The sequence below is a fragment of the Saccopteryx leptura genome, chromosome 2, assembly GCF_036850995.1.
Source record: "Saccopteryx leptura isolate mSacLep1 chromosome 2, mSacLep1_pri_phased_curated, whole genome shotgun sequence".
NCBI lineage: Eukaryota > Metazoa > Chordata > Mammalia > Chiroptera > Emballonuridae > Saccopteryx > Saccopteryx leptura.
Window position 1 is genome coordinate 125,320,399 of NC_089504.1, and position 17,219 is coordinate 125,337,617.

A 17,219-nucleotide genomic window follows, 5' to 3' on the forward strand; every position below is an offset into this window, starting at 1 on the left:
TAGCAATCATTCTTATTATAATTTTTAATAAAATGTATTTATCTCATTTTTTCTTTCACATTTATTAAAAATCCACTATGTGCATACATCTTTGTAAATAAATTTTTTCAAATTTTTTGAGTACCTACCCAGAAGAAGGATAGCTGGATCATATGGTAACCTTTTCTTATTTTTTTTTTATGTGCCTGATTATTTTCCATAGTGGACATACCAATTTACAGTCCATCCATAGTGAATGAGGGTTCTTTTTTTCTCCACAACCTAACACATTTTCTTACTTGTCTTGTTACTAATAGCTATTCTAACATATGAGAGAGTATCTTATTGTAGTTTTGATATATATTTCCCTAATAACTAGTGAAGTTGAGCATCTTTTTATATATCTGTTGGCCATTTATATGTCTTCTTGGCAAAAATGTCTGTTCAGGTCTTCTGCTCAGCTTTAATTTGATTATTAGGTTTTTGTTGTTGTTTAGTTGTAGATATTTACATATTTTGCATATTATGTATTTCCATTTTTTACATTTTAACCCATTATCAGTGTGGTTTTTTGCAAATATCTCCTCCTATCCTGTTGATTGCCTTTTGTTTTGTTGACAGTTTCTTTGGCTATGCAGAAGCTTTTAGAATCAAATAGTCTCATTCATTGATTTTGCTTTTACTTTTCTTGCTTTTGGGGCCAAAGTCATACAATCCTCTTTAAGACCAATATCCATAAGTTTAGTATGTTTTCTTCTATGTATTTTATTGTTTCAGGTCTTATATTTAGTTTAGGTCTTTGGTCCATATTGAGTTCATTCTTGTGCATAGGGACAAACATAAGTCTAGTTTTATTCTTTTGCATAAGGCTTTCCAATTTTTCAAGCACTATTTATTGACATTATGCATGGTGGCTAATAAATGAAAACAACCTGTTTCTCAACAGATGATTAGACAATGAAGATGAGGTACATATATTATACAATGAAATACCACTAAGCCTTCAGAAAAGATGAAATACTGCCTATTTTGACAACATGGATGGACCTTAATAATATCATGCTGAACAAAATAAGTCAGACAGAAAAAGCCAAGAACCATATGACTTCACCTGAATCATATAAAACTGAATTCAGGCCCTGGCCGGTTGGCTCAGTGGTAGAGCGTCAGCCTGCCGTACAGAAGTCCCGGGTTCGATTCCCGGCCAGGGCACACAGGAGAAGCGCCCATCTGCTTCTCCACCCCTCCCCCTCTCCTTCCTCTCTGTCTCTCTCTTCCCCTCCCGCAGCGAGGCTCCATTGGAGCAAAGATGGCTCGGGTGCTGGGGATGACTCCTTGGCCTCTGCCCCAGGCGCTAGTGTGGCTCTGGTCGCAACAGAGCGACGCCCTGGAGGGGCAGAGCATCACCCCCTGGTGGGCAGAGCATCGCCCCCTGGTGGGCGTGCCGGGTGGATCCTGGTCGGGCGCATGCGGGAGTCTGTCTGACTATCTCTCCCCATTTCCAGCTTCAGAAAAATACAAAAAAACCCAAAAACAAACAAACTGAATTCAACAAATTAAAAAACAAGGCCAACAAACAAATGAAAACTCATAGACACAGACAAGAGTATGGTGGTTACCAGAGGAAAAGGGTGTTTTGTAAGGGTGGTAATAAAGGATAAAGGAAGTCACTTATAAGGTGACAGAAGGAGATTTGACTCTGGGTAGTAAATATACAATGTGATACACAGATGTTGTATCATAGAATTGTATGCTTGAAACCTATAATGTCACCACTATAAATTATATTTAAAAATTAAAAAAAAACCTACCAAGGAGGAAAAAATCTGGGTCATTTTACTAGAAAATATCACATTAGTGCATTAAGTAGCATATCTGGCTTGATGAAGACATCTTTTTTTTATTTTAGAATTGCAGTGTGTAACAGGAAGCAAAGCTAAAAATAAAAACAGAAGAAAAGTAGTAAATCAATAAAATCAACATGACTTGCACTAAGTACTTTAAAGTTTCTATTTTTAAAGTAATGTTTCGTTTTGTAAGAACAAAATAAGTCACATCTACTCAATTACATTTTAATTATCTATAAAATGCTTTATAAATATCTATCTTAAAATATAATCTAAGAAACCACTGTGTAATAATTAGTGTATTAGATAAAATTTAGTAAGATTACAAGCAATGCTGAAATATATAATTTGTCTTATTCAATACACCCAATGCCTCATACTTATAACAGTAAATTTACTATAATATTATATTGTTATTATAATCAGTGTGAGCCAACTGTAAATGTAAAACATTATATTTAATAGTATGTAATATATAATTCTTGTGATAAATTAAAATATCCTCATAGATTCTATTAATGATAATATTTTTCCTTAGGTGATGATTTTCAGTTTTGAGTTCAATGAATATCTTATATGTTAAGCAATAAGGATGAGTGGCTTTGGAAACAATATGACTGAAAAATTATGAACACAAAAGTAACATTTGTTCATTATGACTGGAAGAAAAATATACTCCAGAAACCATGCATTTATGTATAAAAGTGTTTTTCATCAAAAATTTCCAAAATTTTTATATGAAAATTATTGAAGTTTGCTGAAAAGTGGAAAAAAAATATTTTTTTAAGTGAGAAGAAGGGAATTAAGAGAGACTTTGCATGTGCCCAGATAGGCCGCTACTCGAATGAACCCAGCTATCCTCAGCACTCGGGGCCAATGCAGGAGGGGAAGAGGGAGGGACAGAGATGTAGATGATCACTTCTCCTGTTCCAGGATTAAACTGCAGACACCCACACACTCGGCTGAAGCTCTATCCACTGAGCCAACTTGCCAATACTTGAAAAGTGTTTAATAGTAGGCCTATAGCCCCCATATTACCATATACCCAATATTAACATTTTACTGCATTGCATTTGTGTTGTTATTTATCCTTCCATCTACCTAGAGTTCAATCCTTATTATTATTCTATAAATTTTAAAAATATTTATAAACATTAGTATACTTCTGCTAAATATCTTATCATGCATGTAATCAGCTAATAAACAATATTTGTTTACAATTTTTAAAAAATAGAATCATATTATAAGTGTACAAATCTTAAGTATATCACTTTAAGCATTTTGACAATTGTAGAGGGGTGGGCATAAGTAAGTTTATGGTCACCTTGACCAGATTGCTCAGTTGGTTATGCATTATCCCACTAGGCCAAGGTTGTGGGTTAGATCTCTGGTCAGGAGACATACAACCAATGAATGCACAAATAAGTGGAACAACAAATAAATGCTTTTCTCTCCTTTCTCTCTCTCTCAGACAAATAAATAAATAAAAATTTAAAAAATTCAAAGCCCTGGCCAGTTGGCTCAGTGGTAGAGCATTGGCCTGGTGTGTGGAGGTCCCAGGTTTGATTCCCTGTCAAAACACACAGGAGAAGTGCCCATATGCTTCTCCACCCTTCCCCCTCTCCTTTCTCTCTGTCTCTCTCTTCCCCTCTTGCAGCCAAGTCTCCATTGGAGCAAGGTTGGCCCAGGCACTGAGGATGGCTCCATGGCCTCTGCCTCAGGCACTACAACAGCTCCAGTTGCAATGGAGCAACACCCCAGATGGGCAGAGCATCTCCCTCTAGTAGGCATGCTGGGTGGATCCTGGTCAGGTATATAGGGGAGTCTGTCTGTATGCCTCCCTGCTTCTCACTTCGGAAAAATAAAAAAAATTAAAAATGGGTTTACAGTTGTAAATACATGAAAGAAAAGTTTACTCTTTTGTGTATGTGTGTGTGTGTGTGTGTGTGAGAGAGAGAGAGAGAGAGAGAGAGAGAGAGAGTGTGTCAGGGAGAAAGAGAGATAGGAACATTGAGCTGGTCCTTTATGTGCCATGACTGGGGAATTTAACTGGTAATTTCCACTCTGGAATGTTGCTCCAAACAATGGAGCTATCTGGCCACAGCTTAATTTTTTACTGATTTTTAAAGAGACAGAAAGAGGAAATGTTGGGGACTTAAAAAATAAACAGGGCATTTTTGCAATCTGGACAGAGGTGCTGGGCCCAAACCCCACCTCACCTGCCTAGTTAACAAAGAGCTACACCTGATTCTCATTTGTCTCACCCATGTTCTCCGGAGGAGGAGGCTAGAAGCTAGTTTCTTATTAGTGTAAAGTAGATTTGGATAGTATGGTGGGGGTTGTCTTTGAGTTGCCTTGGAAACGTAATTGAATTGCTGATGTACCATGTTTTTCCATGAATAAAAGTGGATGCGCTTTTGGGAGCAGTTACGTTAGGCTAAAAGACTGTTTGCCGTGGCGTCCTCCTGAACCCATCTGTGTGTGTGTATATATATATATCTTTAAGTCCCTATCACTTATTTCAATTTTATACCTTTTCCCATTCGAAGACCCTGTAATAGACTTGTCGTGGCTGGACCACTCTGTTGTACAGTTCTGGTTGTTTCCCATGTGTGCTCTGAGTGGGGATCAAACCTGCAAAACTTGTTTTTGGTCGATGCTCTCAACTGACTGAACTAAGCGTCCATGGCTGAGTTTATTATTTATTCTTCTGTTACAGATTTTTTTCTATATGAACAACTGAAAAGTTACTTCTGCCCACCCCTGTACACACCTGTGCCACCCAGTTGCTTATAGGCGATACAAAACATCACTATCACACTAGAACTACTTTCATGCTTTTTGTAGTCAATATTTTTCCCATGCAACCCCATAGGCAAACACTCTCCTAATTAATTTCACCATTTTTAGGAATGCATATAAATTAAACCATACTAAATGTACTTTGTGTGTGTGTAGCTTTGTTCACTTAGCATGTTTTTTTAAAGATTTATATGTTATATGCTTACTGATAATTTTATTTTTATTGCTGAACAGTCTTCCATCATATAAATACATGTTACTATAGCCATTCTGTTGATGGTAACTTAGAAAGTTTTTAGTTTTTACCAATTTTGCTGAAGTTTGCTATGAGTTGTTTTGACAATTCTTTTTAGATATCTGCTTTTATTTCTCTTGGGTAAACACTTCGGAGTGCACCTGGAGGGTCACAGGATAAGGATATCTTTAGGTTTAAAAGATGCTGCCAGATCTTTTTCTCAAAATGATTGTAACCTCTAGTTTTATTCTCTTATTAAGTTCTCATTTAGAACTTAGCTTTTTTACCTCATTCCCTGGTAAGGAGAGTTTTACATTAAAAGTGTCACGTGTGGCATGGCAGGATGATGCTAGAAGTAAAGAAAGTCCTTCTAAAGGTGCATAAAGACTGAAAGTAAAAAAAAAATGATACAAAGTATGTACATCTTTTCAGAAGTGTTTAGTTTAAATTCACCACAGTATATGGAATATTAGAGAATTTTGTTTAAAATAGTATAGCTAGTCATTATTCCTATCAATATAAAACAATCAAAGTATAACATTTCTTTAGTTAACAGTCACTTGTTCATCATCATTATATACTATTTTACACCAAACTTAATTTAAACATAATTAAAATTAAACATATTATTATACCCGATGGTATATATAAATATTAGTTTCCTAGGGCTTCCATGCCAAACTACTGGAAACTATGTAACTTTGAACAACAAAAATGTATTGTCTCAGTTCTGAAGGCTGAAAATCTGAAGTCACAGTGATGGCAGGACCTTGCTCTTTCCGAAATCTGTAAGGGAAAATTCTTCCTGACTTTGCTGCTTTCTAGTGTTTGCTGCAATCCTCAGCATCCCTTGCCTTTCAGCTTTAGCATTTCAGTCTTTGCCTCTGTTGTCTCACTGTATTCTTCCCCTATATGTATGTCTCTTACCTTCCAATAAGGACACTGATAATATTGTGTTATGGCTCACCTTAAAGACCTCAACTTAACTTGATTACAACTGCAAAGACCCTATTTTCAGATAAGGTCATTTTCACTGGTGCTAGTGGTTAGAACTTTAACATACCTGTTTCGTGCTTATAATTCAACCCATAACATAAACCACATAATATTTTATTTTTCATTATGAGTAGGTATAATATGGTGATAAGATTAAAATTTTAGTCATTCACTTCTTAATTATTTTAAGATGTTTGATGGTATAGAAATGACTTGACTATTGAAATAAATGTATGTTTTGGATTTTGTTTTAAGCTTTTTCACCTTCTAAACTGAGTAGCTTTAGAAACAATGAAATAGAAAGTAGAGTATGGAACTGACTGCTTAATTCAAGTTCTTACACAAAAACACTACGACCAATAACAAATTGTTTCTACAAAATCAGCAAAACATTACTGACAAAAAAAGAAAAGAAAAATATCAGTTTTAAGAGTAAGCATATGTAAACTGCATTAGGAAAGGCTATCTGCCACCAGAAACCATTTGAGATGACTAAAAACAAATTTTATTTTTAAAAATCAAATTAATACACTCAAAGATTGTGCTTATCATTTAGTGTTCTAGCAAAATCACTCACTTTCTTGCTTCAGAGTGACAGAAGTTTTGAAAGCTGCTCGGAATACAGCAGCAGGTCTTCAGAAAACATAGGTGTGTTCAGCGTCATTTCATTTTAACGTTGATGTGGGAATAAAATAGATTCCCAGGCAGGGCCACTGTCTCCACGTATCTGTGTGGGTTTTCTCCAGGTCCTCCTGTTTCCTCTGACATCCCAAAGTGGTGCACCACATAAGGTGAACTGGCGTTTCTAAACTGTCCCAGTCTGAGCGAATGTGGGTGTGTGCGTGAGTGCACCCTGAGATAGCAGGGCATCCTGCCGGGGCTGGGGGTTGGGGGGCTCTGGCTTTGCATCCTGAGTTGCCAGGACTGGCTCAGTATACCCACCACCCCGAACTGGTTAAGCAGTATTGGAAAATAATTCTTTTACTCTTTTAATCTTTCATAAATGCCTGCCTAACTCATGTTCATTTCAATATTTAATATTAGAATTATTTAATAAAGTAAAAAACAAAAATAATCTCAGGTATTTATTCAATCCTTTGAAAATAACTGCAAAGTAAAAAGAAACAGTAATTAGCTATGAACCTTGTACATCATTATAAATTTAAGACTATATTTGTTATGCTCTCTATACGGAGGTACAGATGTAGTAATTTCCATTATAATATGCGGAAACTGGGGGTGAGAGTTAGCTAAGGTTACATAGCTGGGTGAGGCTGGAGAATAGAATGTGATTCATTTCTTAAAACTCTGGTGTTTAGCAGTTTTATTTATCTTTTAAAAATATTTTACTGTAACAGTTCTCCAGGGTTTAATCTACAAAAATTTGTTTTAAATCTCAGTTGCATAAAGGACTGATTCAAAGTAGAAAGAGATATGAGCAGCATCTTCAAATGCTTTTTTAATATTCTGATTTTATCTATTCCTATGAACATAATATAGTCAATGGTCTCATTTAAAAGTGTAACGGTTCAGAAGTGAGTGTGAGTAATTCTATTAGATTGTAAATCTTGTATTTTAATTAGAAAACTCAAAGACGCTAGCAAAGATTGTAGGCTAAACAGGCAGAATATAGATAATCAATAAATAACAACTTAGGAGATTCACCTTTAAAAAATAAGTATGGCCTGACCAGGAGGTGGCACAATGGATACAGCGTCAGACTGGGACTCAGAGGAGGATCCAGGTTCGGAACCCAGAGGTCGCCAACTTGAGCGTGAGCTCATCTTGTTTGAGCAAGGCTCACCAGCTTGAACCCAAGGTTCCTGGCTTGATCAAAGGGTCACTCGGTATACTCTAGCCCCACCCCCCCATCAAGGCAATCAATGAACAACTAAGGTGCTTCAAGAAAGAATTGGTGTTTCTCATCTCTCTCCCTTCCTGTCTGTCACTATCTGTCCCTCTCTCTGTCTCTGTCATAAAATAAATAATAAATAAATAAATAAATAAATAAATAAATAAATAAATATTAAGGTCTACCGGAAAGTCCTGTTGGTTTCTATCACAACAAGTGTCGACACATAAGCACATGTTTATTTGGCGCATGTGTGCCTCTCTATTTTTATCACTTAATGTATACATACTGACGTAGCAAATTAACTAAAACAAAGTTGATTCATGTTAGTCTTATGTGTGAAGCAATAGTGTACCCATGGCTACTGATAAAGTTTATTTACACCACTGTATTTTGGAGACTCATCAAAAAATTGCAGAACTAGGCTGGGAAATTCTGTCGCATCCACCATATTCCCCAGACTTAGCACCCTCCGACTATCACTTGTTTTTGTCCTTACAAAATTTTTTGAAGGGCAAAAAATTCAAAAATGAAGAAGATATCAAACAAGCACTGGTTCAATTTTTCATATCAAAAGATAGAACACTTTTAAAAAATGAGATATACAAATTCCCTCACGCTGGCAAGAAATCATTAATAATAATGGCAATTATATTATTTAATAAAGTTTATTGACAGTAAGAAAAATTTGTATTTTGTTTTATTCCAAAAATGGACAGAACTTTCCAGTAGACCTTTATATGTAGTCTAAATCAAATGATAAGTTTACCTATTTTTTATTTTTTTTGTACAATTTTATATTTATTTTAGAGAGTAAAGAGAAAGAGAGAGAGAAGCAGGGGTGGGGGGTGGAGCAGGAAGCATCAACTCCCACATGTGCCTTGACCGGGCAAGCCAGGATTTCAAACCAGTGACCTCAGCATTTCCAGGTCAACACTTTATCCACCGCGCCACCACAGGTCAGACCTATTTTCATTATTAATTAGAGTGATACAACAGAAATTTGCTCACAAAAAATGGGGATTAAAAAGTTAGGAGTTACATTGAGAGTATTAGAAAAAGATGGGGAAAAAAAGAAAGTAAAATTAGTATCAGAAAAGAGAAAAAAATATTTGTAACTCTGCTTTATGAGGTGGTAGCAAAACCTTGCATACTCACAAATTGTGAAAGGCGAGTTAAGCCCCTCAGTTCCTTTTCACAGGGTAAAACTTGTCATTATATCTTCATATCTTGGTCTCTTACCTTTCATTCCCACAGCGTCATCCCTCAATTTCAACAGAGGTAGCAGAGGTGTGTCAACTTTTGAAATAACTGAATGGCTTTGAGTCTCAGATTTTCTGGTCTTCGTAAGGCAGAAGAAAATAAATCAGTTTAGAGAAATAAATAAAAAGCTAAACAAACAAACAAGAGACTTCAGGTGTTGACTTATTGTCAGTTTTTTACAAAATATAGATCCTTATATAGCAGAGGCAATTAAATTTTCTTGGTGTTTATTTACAACTTGACTATTTTTTTTCCATTTTCAATTGTTTATTTCATCAAATGTCAAAGCTTAGATTTATTTAAAAGATTTTTAGAAAATCTGCATATATATATAGTTATTTCCATCACTAGAAAGTGTGAATCCATGTGTGTTTACACACTGAGACAAAATATTGACTTTTAGATAGAGGATAGAGAGACAGAAGGAGGGGTAGAAGCGAGAAGCATCAACTCCTAGTAGTTGCTTCCCATATGTGCCTTGACAGGACAAGCCCAGGCTGGTGTTGACTTTTAACCTGTCGGTGAATAGGTAATTCTTATAAATACTATTCTTTATCAATTCTGAGACTTGATCAACCAGAAGGTATACCATAAACATTGAGAAAAAGAATAAAAACTGAACCACTTTAAAGTGGCATCTGAGTTGCCATCCAGAGGACCTGCCTTCCACTTCTTCCTCCTCAAAGCCTTGGAATGTTAAAATGGGGCACAATAACCTTTGGTCCTGGGCCTAAAGCAGCACTGTACTCAAAACAACCATTTGCAATGACAATGAGACAACAGGTATTATGACTTACAGGCTGAAAATTATGGACATTCTTTAGAATTTATATCATTATGTTAGCTTATCTGTATCTATAGAAATGTCTTCTTTTGCTTGTTAATACCCATAGAAATTCCTTTATTCTATTCCTGTAATTATTCACCTTCTCTTTTTCATAAATACCCCTGTCTTTACCTAATAATTGGAACACTATTTGTTTTTTTTTAATTAATTTTATTTATTTATTCATTTTAGAGGGGAGAGAGAGAGAGAGAGAGAGAGAGAGAGAGAGAGAGAGAGAGAGAAGGGGGGGGTGGAGCAGGAAGCTTCAACTCCCATATGTGCCTTGACCGGGCAAGGCCAGGGTTTTGAACCGGCAACCTCAGCATTCCAGGTCGATACTTTATCCACTGTGCCACCACAGGTCAGGCTGGGTTTTTTTTTAATTGGTAATTCATTTATAGCTATTCTTTTGGATCTCAAATAAATACTTGTTGCTTCTCACTTTAGCCCTTTTTTAAGTTTTCAACCTGGATTGGACCTTGTATGTGGAAAGTTGCATCAATACACACAGCAATTTAGAATGATTTTCAATTTTAGGAATACTAAAATAAGAAAAAATATTTTGAGAAGAAAAAATATGATGCAGTATTATAGATTTTTTTTTAAAATTTATTAAAGGAGAAACACTTTACAGAATGGTATGGTCACAGTGGTGGGATTCAAATAATTTAACAACTGGTTTCCTACCTTAATGACCATTTTAAGTATACAAAAACCTGATCTACTAAAAGGTAGTTTATTATTTCATGCATTTAATACTTAAATAAGAACAATGAAAGAGGTACAGAAAACTAGATTGTTATAAGAAAGAGTTTTAAACATTAATGAAAAAATATTAGGCCCTGGCCGGTTGGCTCAGTGGTAGAGCATGGGCCTGGCGTGCGGGAGTTCCAGGTTCGATTCCCAGCCAGGGCACACAGGAGAAGCACTGCTTCTCCACCCCTTCTCCTCTCCTTCCTCTCTGTCTCTCTCTTCCCCTCCCGCAGCCAAGGCTCCATTGGAACAAAGTTTGCCCGGGCGCTGAGGATGGCTCCATGGCCTCTGCCTCAGGCACTAGAATGGCTCTGATTGTGGCAGACCAACACCCCAGATGGGCAGAGCATTGCCCCCTGGTAGGCATGCCAGGTGGATCCCGGTTGGGCGCATGCGGGAGTCTGTCTGACTGCCTCCCCGTTCCAACTTCAGAAAAATACAAAAAAAAATTTTAAAAAATATTAAATAAGTACCTAACAAATACCAATAAAACTGTTATTAAGATACTCCCAATGATAACTTGTCGCCCCCTGGTTGTTTGGCCCATTTTTTCTTTATGTTATATGTTTGTTTATTGAAGAAACAAACATAAGAGAATTAAAATGTAGCATTTCATCAAAGGTATAATGAATTTAATGAAATGAATAAATAAATATTTCAAGCATAGTTCTGTCAATTTTTTTTCACTTACGGCTAGAATGAACATTACTACAGGTGCTTAGAATACTGTTGAGCAAATGAACGTTAAAATAGAATAAGGAATGTAAATTTGTGATTTCCACATGGGGCGGTTGCCCAGGTGCCCACCTCAGAGAAAATCCTGATTACAAGTGCCATTTTAACACTGGTTCGCTGAACTCAACAAAAAATTAGGTATCAGTTCTGCAAAACTAGTGTGAACCGGCTGATCCCACAACTGTATGGTCATCCTAAGATATAGCACATCATCTATCAATATGAAGAGATCAGATGAAACTAGCAAATACTATGTATGTCTCAAAAAAAACCACATGCATGGAAATACTGGGCCATATATTTTAGTGAGAGAGCATATAAATGTAAAAGTAAAAAAAAAAATTGAACTGAGAAACATATCACTCGTTAACTACAATGCATACTAAAATGTTACCAATTTGTAATTAATAATAATCACAGTATGATGGAGAAAAAATTAATTTCTACATTTTTTTTTTGTAATTTTTCTGAAGTTGGAAACGGGGAGGCAGTCAGACAGACTCCCGCATGCACCCGACCGGGATCCACCCAACATGCCCACCAGGGGGCGATGCTCTGCCCATCTGGGGCGTTGCTCTGTTGCAACCAGAGCCATTCTAGCACCTGAGGCAGAGGCCATGGAGCCATCCTCAACGCCCAGGCCAACTTTGCTCCAATGGAGCCTTGGCTGCGGGAGGGGAAGAGAGAGACAGAGAGGAAGGAGAGGAGAAGGGGTGGAGAAGCAGATGGGCACTTCTCCTGTGTGCCCTGGCTGGGAATCGAACCCGGGACTCCTGCACGCCAGGCCGACGCTCTACCACTGAGCCACCTGGCCAGGGATTAATTTCTACATTCTAAAAAAAATATATTTAAGCAAGTTGATCATGTTAACAAAAAAATCATTTATTCTACTTAGAGTGCAGGTCAACAAACGTTTTAAGGCTTGAAAATAATACCTCTAAAAAATAAATAAGATCATGATAAAAAGGATCTGTCTTTAAAAATATTTACAAGACTCCCTGAGATACAAAGTCCAGTGTAAAAGTATGTTTCCTTCAGTAATGCTTTGAGATGGTCTAAATGTCAGACTTATCACTGTCAGTGAGCCCTTAGTTGAGGCTGAGTTAATAAGGATTTAGCAGTGCACTACTGCTTTAGAATGTGTCAAGACATGAAGACTAGAATTAGAAAGAGTTCATAGTGAGCATTTTTTATATATCTGTTGGCCATCTGTACGGATTCTCAGAAGTGTCTGTTGAGGTCCTCTGCACATATTTTAATTAGATAACATATTTTGTTGTTGTTGTTGAATTGTATGAGCTCTTTATATATATATTTTGGATATTAATTTCTTGTCAGGGCTCTTGTTTGCAAAAATCTCCCATTCTCTTGGTTGTTTTTGTTTCTTTACTGCGCAAAAGATTTTTAGTTTGAAATAGTTCTATTCATTTTTATTTTTACTTTTTCTCTCTTTGCTTTTGGGGTCAAATTCATAAAATTCTCTCTAAGATCAACATTTATATCTTTAGTTCTATTTTTTTCTTGTATTTTATTGTTTTATGTCTTGTACTTAGATCTTTTTTTTTTTTTTTTGTATTTTTCTGAAGCTGGAAACGGGGAGAGACAGTTAGACAGACTCCCGCATGCGCCTGACCAGGATCCACCCGACACGCCCACTAGGGGGTGATGCTCTGCCCACCAGGGGGCGATGCTCTGCTCCTCCGGGGCGTTGCTCTGTTGCGACCAGAGACACTCGAGCGCCTGGGGCAGAGGCCAAGGAGCCATCCCCAGCGCCGGGGCCATCTTTGCTCCAATGGAGCCTCGGCTGCGGGCGGGGAAGAGAAAGACAGAGAGGAAGGAGAGGGGGAGGGGTGGAGAAGCAGATGGGCGTTTCTCCTGTGTGCCCTGGCTGGCAATCGAACCCGGGACTTCTGTACGCCAGGCCAACGCTCTACCACTGAGCCAATTGGCCAGGGCGTACTTAGATCTTTAATCCATTTTGAGTTAATTTTTGTATATGAGCACAAGTAAGCAGTCTAGTTTCACTTTTTTTGCATATGGCTTTCCAGTGTCCCCAGCACCATTTATTGAAGAGGCTTTCTTTTCTCCCTTGTATGTTTTTGGCTCCTTTGTCAAAAATGATTTGCCAACATATATATGGGTTTATTTCTGGACTCTAAATCCCCTTCATTTGTTTGTGTGCCTGTTTTTTGCTAATATCATGTTGTTTTGATTATTGTCACTGTGTAGTATAGTTTGAAGCCAGGGGAGGGAGATATTTCTGGATTTTTTTTTCTTCCCGGATTGCTTTGCTATCTGGAGTCTTCTGTGGTTGCATACAAGTTTGATGATATTTTTGTTGTTGTTGTTCTATTTCATTAATAAATGTCATTGGGATTTTGATAGATATTGCTTTGTATAATATGGCCATTTTAACCATTGATATTTTAATTCATGAACATAGAGTATGTTTCTGCTTCTCTGTGTCTACTACAATTTCTTTTAATAATGCCTTTTAATTTTCAGTATATAGGTCTTTTCCATCACTTGTTAAGTTTATTTCTAGGTATTTTATCCTTCTTGTTTTAATTAAATGCAAATCAAAACTACAATGAGATGCCACTTCACACCAATTAGAACAGATATTATCAACAAGACAAGAAATAACAAGTAATGGAGAGGTTGTGGAGATTAAGAAACCCATATACACAGCTGGTTGAAATGTAAATAGGTACAGCCACTATGGAAGGCAGTATGGAAGTTCCTCAAAAATTTAAGAATAGAGCCTGACCAGGTGGTAGTGCAGTGGATAGAGCATCAGACTGGGATGTGGAGGACACAGGTTCGAGACTCCGAGGTCGCCAGCTTGAGTGCGGGCTCATCTGCTTTGAGCAAAGCTCACCAGCTTGGACCTAAGGTTGCTGGCTTGAGCAAGGGGTTACTTGTTCTGTTGTAGCCCCACTAATCAAGGCACATGTGAGAAAGCAATTAATGAACAACTAAGGTATCGCAACGAAAAACTGATGATTGATGCTCCTCATCTCTCTCCATTCCTGTCTGTCTGTTCCTATCTATCTCCCTCTGTGACTCTCTCTCTGTCTCTGTAAAAAAAAAAGAAGAAGAAGAATAGAGCTACCATATCACCCCACAATCCTTCTTCTGGGTATCTATGCCAAAATTAGAAAAGACTTATTAGTAAAGATATATGTATCTTTGTGCTTATTGCAGCAATATTCACAGTGGCAAGACATGAAAACCAGCTAAGTGTCCTTTGATGGCTGATCGGATAAAGATGATATGGTACAAATATACAATAGAATATTACTCAGCCATTCAAAAATTTAAAATACTGACATTTGCAACAACATGGATGGATATTGAGAATCTCATATGAGAATATCATACTAAATGAGATAAGATGAAAATAAAAACCAAGTATGATATGATTTCACTCATACATGGAGTATAAAGCACAAAACAAACAAAATAAACAAACAACAACAGCAAAATGTAAATATTGACAATAGAATTGTGGTTACCAAAGGGGAAGGGAGTTAAGAGAAGGTAGAAAAAAGTAAAGGGGGTCAATATATGCTGATGGAATGAGACTTGACTTTGGGTGGTGAACACACAATGCAATATACAGATGGCATATTATAGAATTGTACATTTGAAATTTACATAATTTGATTAACCAGTGTCAACCCAATTAATTTAATAAAATTGAAAAATAATAAAGGAGTTAATGTCTCTCAATGTTCCCTCCTGCCTTCACTGGATTAGATTTGGTGTCTTTTCTCTGAGTCCTGATAACACAGGGCAAATATTTTCCTTAGAGCCTGTTTTGAATTGATTTAATTGTTCTTAGATCTCACTCCTTAGATTGTAAACATATATATATTAGAGATAAAAATATATATTTTTTATCTCTCAGAGGGTAGTGACTGTCCAGAATATAGTAGGTGACTTAAATAAATGTTATATTGAATTATTTATAAAAGGATGCATGCTAAAGGTAAGTTTTGGGTGCTTTTGACAAAAAATGTGACTTTCACTTCTGGTTAATGATCATGCTAGTTAATACCGGCACTAAAGTAAATTTAAATTATAAAGAAAATTAACAAACAGAACTATAGTACTTTTAAAGGTCAAGTATTTATATATTTGCAAGAATACTTTTAATTTTTTTATTATTAAAACCATATATATTTAAAGTAATACAAAATTTGTATCTACTAAATTTGTGTCTTTCTCACATGGGAGCAGGTAATAGCACTGTTTCATCCTGGACTAAGACAGAATTGGGGGTTTTTGCACCCTGTATAGATCCCTCTGGCTGAAATTTCCAATCTTTGCCTAGAGGGAACGCAAATATCATTTGTTTCAAGGTTTTACGGAGACCTCAATGTTATGGATGAAGACAGTAGAATCTCCCACATGACTTGATTTTATAGTGTTATGCAGTGCAACTTTATTTTAGACTCAGGACATGAAATGCAAGTGAAACTGAGTTTTCAGACATTCAGAGAGAGAGAGGGCTGTTGCTACATTGCAGGTCATACTAAATAAAACTATAAACATCAAGCTAATGCTTTTCAATGACAGAGTGTTGGCAAGCTGACTCTATATAGAATTTGTAGTTGCTCAGTAGTGCTATTACTTCTTGGCTAAAACAATCACTTCAAATCTGTTCCTTTCATGAAAGAACCATGTTTGTTTTGTCTGTCTTTCCCACACCATTTTTAATACACACTCTTTATATAGGTAAGCAAGTTTTAATCAGTTTCTGTTTAAATGATTTGAATAATTATGCTCAATTTTATTATTTTCATTTAAGAGATGATAGAGTTTCTGAAATAAATATAGAAACTCAGGATCAGGATTTGATGGTCTGGAACAGACAACTGGTTTCTGCTATAATTTACGTTTTAATAAAATAAAGTATGTTTTTCTTCTGTAATAGGTGTTCTTGATTACTTGCAACACAGTGTGAAGCTCCTTTGTAAATTCCTAACTAACAACAAAGGGAAAGAATAGAAGAAAAATGAATGCACAGGGAGTAAAATGCCATTTCACACTGGGTGCTTTGTAAATGTGAGCCAACTCACACAAATCCTTTAGGCATCAGTGGAAATGGAGTTGAGCCAGAAGAGAAGAAAACATGTCCAAATAGAGAAAGTTTACTCAGCAAATTGAAATTCAAGCCTGAAATTGAAAAGTTTCAGTTAAACCTACTGTAAAGGGCACATTTAATCCTTTCTCATTTTTTCCCTAAAATGCAAAGTTTATTAAATATTTATTTTTATTACAGATTCTTTGCATATTTCCAGTCTCTCCTTCCACTTAATCTTTTGACATAATAATTATTGTTCAGTAAATGAGTATAAAAACATAATGTTAAATATTTGAAGAATTTTATCTGTTGGCTCATAGAAGTAAAATATACTCTTTTGTGCCATTATAGTTTAATAGGAAAAATATAACTTGACATTGGTGTCTCAAAACAAATACCTTTTATATTACTGTATAATATTTTTTAATAAAACACACTTTAGGTGTAAATTGTAATTTTTTTTATTAAATCCATTGGGGTGACATTGGTTAATAAGATTTTATAGGTTTCAAATGCACAATTCTATGATATATCATCTGTATATTGCATTGTGTGCCCACCACCTAAGGTCAGATCTTCTTCCAAAATTTTTTAATTAAATATTGTGCAATTTTGTTATTTGAGTTGAGTATCAAACTCATGATATAAAAGTACTTTATGATCTAAAAATTAAATTTAATATAGAAGGGATTACATTTAATTAACCAATCACCCCATTAAAATTAATAAAAAATTAAAAAATTAACAGAATCAATTGAAAAAGTGGTTAATAATATATTAACTTTACAGAAGGTTCTAACGCATATATGTATATATTTTAAATAATATTTATATGCTGT

General features: G+C 35.9%; 1 protein-coding gene and 1 non-coding gene across 2 annotated transcripts in view; both read left to right on the forward strand.

The window, feature by feature from the left end:
* MGAT4C (MGAT4 family member C) overlaps positions 1-17,219 on the forward strand; it is a 489,918-nt gene that overhangs the window by 151,232 nt on the left and 321,467 nt on the right. The window lies entirely within an intron of this gene.
* TRNAG-GCC (transfer RNA glycine (anticodon GCC)) lies at positions 1,116-1,191 on the forward strand. Its single transcript has one exon. It is a non-coding gene; the product is annotated as a tRNA-Gly (tRNA).